Consider the following 6,211-nt stretch of genomic DNA (forward strand, 5'->3'; position numbering starts at 1 on the left):
TTTCTGCTTCCTATTAATGTTCCCCTAAGCCTTGAAGGCTACTTTAACTTGAGCTGTGTGTTTGGTACTGTTGCTAAAGAACAGTTGGTAGCCTTTATTTGTGTTCCTGAGGGGAAGAGAGAGTACTGAAAAAGAAGTGGGTTTATGCTTTTTATTTCTCTTGTTGAGCATTAGTATTTGTCAGCTGCAGTAGTGTTATAGGTGGTGCTAAAATGTCATTAAATCTTGATGTTACACATCTGGTGACTTGTAATGTAAACTATTCCATGAATGTAGTTAATGCAGTTTTTTATACATTCATAAATTGACATTAAAACCAAGTATTTAGTAATTATAAACACAGCAATGCAATATTTAAATCTACTTATTATAGCTCTTTGTGGACAAAAAAAATCCACATTTGCTTTAGAAGACATTTTATCTTATGATGCTAATAATTAAAGGGAATTAAAAAAACAACAAAACAAAGTAACAAAAACAAACACCCAAACTTTGTTCTAACAATAAGTCGTGTTTGGATTCTGATAGTTCAAGTAAAGGATGTCTTTTCCTTACGCTAATGTCTGTCCTTGCTTTTACTCTCACGAGGGAAGTGCAGTACAGTAAAACTTTCCAAGTCTGCAGCTTTATTAGTTCTGGATCTTAAAGGCCAAAACCCTCGTTTTCTCTTATTACTATTTCTCTTGCACAGTTTTAATATATGAGAGCTTGTATTCAAATCTGCCAACAGAGAAAATGCAGAGATGTCTGGGAGAATGTGATAACCTTAGGAGTCATACAGAGTTCTAGAAAATACCTAATATATGAGATTATTTTAAGTATCTGTTCGTTTTGATTTGTTTGCTATACAATTGAATTGTACATAGATATTTTGTGCTGTTCTTTTATATTCCAGAATTCCCTTTACTGTTAAAGATAACACTTAATGATGACAGGAGATTAAATGGCCTGTCCAGAATCTTTTGCCTCTGGTAAGTGCAAAATAAATATCTTCACTCTACTAGATCTTTGTTTTTCATTACTACAGAAAGATTAAAATTATTTGCCTTGGCCTCAGGCCTTCAATTGTTCTGTTGGGTTATTAAACCTACATTGGAGAGCCAGTAATGAGTGGTATTCCTTATGTAGCTTGGCTGTTTGTTCCTTACAAATAGAAGATTGATTACAATGGTTAAGAGACTTGGGATTTATTGACTTGTCTTTCTGAGAATCTTTTATCTCATAATTGCTTTCAAGAGTATTTTCCTGCTTTTTTCACCCCCATTAATCACTAAATCATCTTTTTCTATAATAATCAATAGTAACTGAGAATGTTAGTCCACAAACTCAGGACTAGCAGGTGGCTTTTTCCAATTTATCAGGAGTATGAGGGTCTTTACTGATATGAGGGAACCTAAAATATAGGTAGAATTGTGGGCTTTATTACCTTGAGGCTAATTCGACTGCATTGAAGGGCAACTTAAACACTGCATCAGAAATGTCCAGTGGTTAATATTTAATCATTTCCTGTTGGTATTTTAAACAAAGAATTCTCTGATTTTCAACTTCTGTCTGCAAACAGCTTAAGCCCTGGATTCCTGTGTTATTCACAGGTGAATGTATTAAAGACAAGTGTTATGAGCAAACCAGGGCAAACTAAATCCTTTCACAAAACAACACAGGCCCTTTTAATTCTGATATTACTTCCCTATAAAATACTAAACCTTGAGTTTTAGAGCACTGATGTGCTCTGTTCCAGTTTAGCCATGTTCATTCTAGGTCAAGGAGATAATTCTGTGAGCTTTGAGTTTTCTTTGTAGCCTCTTACTTCTCTGGTGAAAAATAAACTGCAGTATAGTCTCAGAATTAACATAGTGTTTAAAGTCTGAAATGCTGTGGTTTAATGAGAAATATTTTGCAGTATAATTACTGCTCCTAAAAACATTTGGAAGGAAGACAGAAGCGACTTTATGTAGGTGATAATGAACTGTGAGGCTAATTATGAGATGTAATATGCATATATTTATATATAAATTGATAAAATAGTAATATAAGTTTTAACACTTTAAAAATGTCTAGGAAATCTGTGTTTGGGCCAAGAAGTAGCTTTTCAGAGAAGATGGTGTGATGTGCATCTTTTAAGTCCACTGGCAGCACTGACAGCCCACACCCTTCAGATTTAGATTCCAAAAGAGCAAATTATTTTGAATTTTGAGGTGTGTAGATCTTAGGTACCGATTATTTGGTTTATATTGTAAGACTTTCTTTTTTCTTGAACCGAATTCAGCATGAAGTTTTTAAGGGCATCTCCACCATACAAGTTATTACCATAAATTATGGGATGGTAGTGGAAAGACAAAGGCATCAAGATCTTACTGTGTTTCTCCTGAGCCTGGCTCTGTAAGAACAGACTTATAAAAACTAAGCTGTTTTATCTGGTATATGGTAGATTATCTTCAATAGAGAGATAAGAGAGAACAAGTTGACCATTCAGAAATTACTGTTGTTGATCTATGAAACAGATGGAAAAAGACTTTTGTTAAGCTGATTGTGTAAAATGGAGTGTAGAAAAGAATCTGAGTATGAAAATAAACTTGCAGTTCCATGGTCACACTGAACCACATATTACAGCATATTGACATGTGATTTATGTATTTGTAGGGGGGATTTATCTGTACTGAGATGGTTATTAGACACCACAGGAACAGAAGTAGCTTTTATATTGTTAGATTGAGATAGGTGGTGTAAATACTAATTTTCAAAGCGCGAGTTAACTCATCCAGGTTTTTCATTTTAAAATCCTTTCTCCCATTATAATTAATATTCAGTTTTAGCAGTGTGATCTCAGTGTAAAATCAGCTTATCTTTCAGACTGACATGGATTAGGAATCTTGTTTTGATAAACAGTCTACAGACCTTCTGAAAAATCATAGGGCTTATGCATAAACTTTGAAATAAGGACATGTAAAAGTAAATGGATTTGACTGAGTTTTAATGTGAACAGATATATAGAGCCTGACCATACAGAAAGGTCAGACTGTAGATATGCTTTTGTATATCCACATGAATTAAGTTGTTCCATTTCAAGCAGTAATTTACTCTTGGCTTCCCAGGTAGAGGTGCTAAGATTTTTTTTTTAAATTTTTTTTTTTTTTACTACTTCTACTTGGTATCCTTTCAGATGAAGGATTATACTTACACAGTTTGGAAACTTCAATGTCCTGAACAATGATGTAAGAACTTTATTTAATTTGTTTTGCAAATAAGTCAAGCCTTTTTTCCTCATTTAGCAGATGTGCTGGTAACACACAAAATTCTTTGTACCAAACAAAAACCAAAACAAAGTGTATTTTAATGACTTAAAAGTTCTGTGACGTGTTCACACGACAAGTACCTTTTCTTGCAAATCAATGACAGTTCTTTTCACAACCCTTCTTTGTATTAGTTTAGTAAAAATAGCCAGTAATTTTTATAATATGCCATTGTAATTTGTATGTGCTATGGGGGTCATCTTGTCTATAGCAGACAAGAGAATCTCATGCATTTTAAGTACAAATTGGTTTTTCTGCCACCACTGATATATTTCAGAGTCAGGAACAGTGTTAAGCCTCAGTTTCCTGTACCACTGTTGTCATGTCTGTAAATGCAGATGTCTCCTCACAGCGCTCGCAAGAGTCGTGATTCACAGTCACCTTTATTTTCATGTCGGTTTTATGTTTACTTATACAATTTTTATCACAATTCCTTATTCATATTAGATAGTTTGCTGTCTAAGCTACTATGGTAAAAGGTAAAAATTAATTATAAATACAAAAAAGTAGTTCCTGCTGTTGGTCTTTTCCTGGTCAGTGTGTGTCTTGTGAGCAGATCTTTGCTAATGAGCATTCAGAGTTAACAGATGGTATTGCAGATATGGGTACAACTGAGGGCAAAATCAGGATGCTCCTAGAAATGTAAGAATTTAAGATGGAGACAATGGAAAAAGGCTAAAGTACTTAGATGTTGCACGAATAAGAGAGGTGGTATTTTTCACTAATGCCAAAAAAAGTTTAAAGACCACAACATCAACCGGATTGAGACTGCAAAACGAATACTAGGTTCTTTTGCTGAAGATGCCAGCTTTCTGTACTCTGAGTGATACCAATCAGTCCACCCAGTTAGTTTTTCTCTGTAGTGAAAGGAATCTGATTACAGTGGAAGTGAAATTATGGCTGTAATAGTTAACCCTCATTTCTTAGAGCACAGCCAAACAACTGAACCCAACACTGCCAGAGATGTGTAGGCATTACTATTTTTAAAACACATCATGCACCAGTTTACGTTTCAGAATTTTAGGTTCAATGCCAATTTCACTTTGCATCAATACTTCATTTTCTTGTCATTACTATTTCTAGAAGCCTAGAGAAATCATTATTCCTTTGGGTTTGTGTGCACCTATTGCCATAGTAAGGGTTGGATCTGCCATTGCAGTAATACAGGAGAGCTCCCTCTAGGAGAATTTTGCTCTGTATTGGGAATCTGGGGCAGGTGTTAAACAGGCAGGAGTGTCTTGACTTTAATCCCTAAACCAGAACAGATAGCAAAGAAGGGGGGAAAGCAAAGCTTGTAGAGGTGGAGTTGGGAATACTGGGAAAAGTTGCACTCAAAAGACATGACTGGCTGTGGGAGCTCACCTGTGTGCTCTGGGGCAGCCAAAAAGCACCTGTGCTCTGACCAGGGATTGGGAAAATTATGAGAGACTGAAATATTACCCAAGCCATTTGGGAACTTCTTCAATAGAGCTGTGCCCTTTTCCACACAGACCTGGGCTTTGGAGGCTTGCTATTCGTGTTATTAATACAGGTTTACTGTTCAGAGACAACATAACTTAGGGAAGAGTAGGGATCATGTTGTTTTTATCACATGGATAAATGTAGCTCAAAAAGAAAACTTAATCATGCAAACCTAGCACTTACAGGAGTTATAAAGATAAAAATGACCTGTGTAAAATTACATACTTGTAAAAAGAATCTGGAACTAACAGACTGTCAGAAATAACATTCTGTGTCTTACAGGTCATGGTGAGGTATTTATTACTGAAGGTGTAGAATTTACCGAAAATATTACTGAAAGTAAATGAAATCTGTCAAATGTTTTAATTTAATATTCAAAAATTTTTCAAGTCAAACTTTACTAGATTTTTTTTTTTAACACTTATCTTTTGCGTGAAGTGCATCTAAAAATAATACCCATTTTCATACCTTCAAATTGGAATACATTCTGGGACCAGCACAAAAACTGACACCAGGATACAGCCCGATGGGTCTGATACATGAGCTTCTGATGAAGTTCTTTCTGGACATCAGACAGCAGTAACTTTGCAGTTGGGAAGTGCTGAAGAAACTCAATTCCCCTCTTTTTTTTTTTTTCCTTAAATGTCATACATTCTAAGCATTTGTAAAAAATATTACAAAAATGCTTTGTCATTCTAATGAACATCTGTGATTGCAGCTGTTGTTCATCTTTTATTTTAAAGATTTTTCAATTGCTAACATCATATATTAAGATAATTTTTTTTGTTTGTTTGTACTACAGTCAGCACAACAAACACTGGTTTGACACCTGTAAATAAAGGCTATGCCCAGTGCAAGGTGGCAGGTCAGCTATAGAGAAAGGTTTCACATACAAAAAATACCAGCATAAGCTCAAACCAACCAGGAAATAAAATGCAGACTAATGTGTAAGTCATGGTAAGTATTGCTGGTGAATTGTGATGTGTGCAGCAGCGACTGTGTGTTACTCAGAGCTGCTGAGAGGGCCACTGAAACAAGCCTGCTGTACAGGTGCTAGATTGTGATATAAGAAATAGTCTGTACAGTATCGCACTATATAAAAAGTTTAAAAACCACAATGAGAATATATTTTAAAAAAATTTTTTATATTGTAAAAATTTTAGAATTAGGTCCAAACCACCATTAAAAAAGGTATGAAATGTGCAATTTTGCAAGTGGAAACAAGGGGCACGAGAAGGGTTCCATAAGGGTTAATAAGAATTGCTTTGTGAATTCTCTTTGTTCCCAGTATCTTCATAGATCTGGTAATCACACAGACCTCAGAGCAGTTCCCTTCAGGCAAGTAGGACACGAGCTAAAAGTATCACCACTGATTTCAGTAGGGAAGATTGGCTGCAACAAGGAGTAAAAGGCTATTTTAAGAGACAAATGTACAGTACAGTCTATTTATGTAAATACTT

This window comes from Lepidothrix coronata, unplaced genomic scaffold (assembly GCF_001604755.1).
Source record: "Lepidothrix coronata isolate B3197 unplaced genomic scaffold, Lepidothrix_coronata-1.0 Scaffold54, whole genome shotgun sequence".
Taxonomy (NCBI): Eukaryota; Metazoa; Chordata; class Aves; order Passeriformes; family Pipridae; genus Lepidothrix; species Lepidothrix coronata.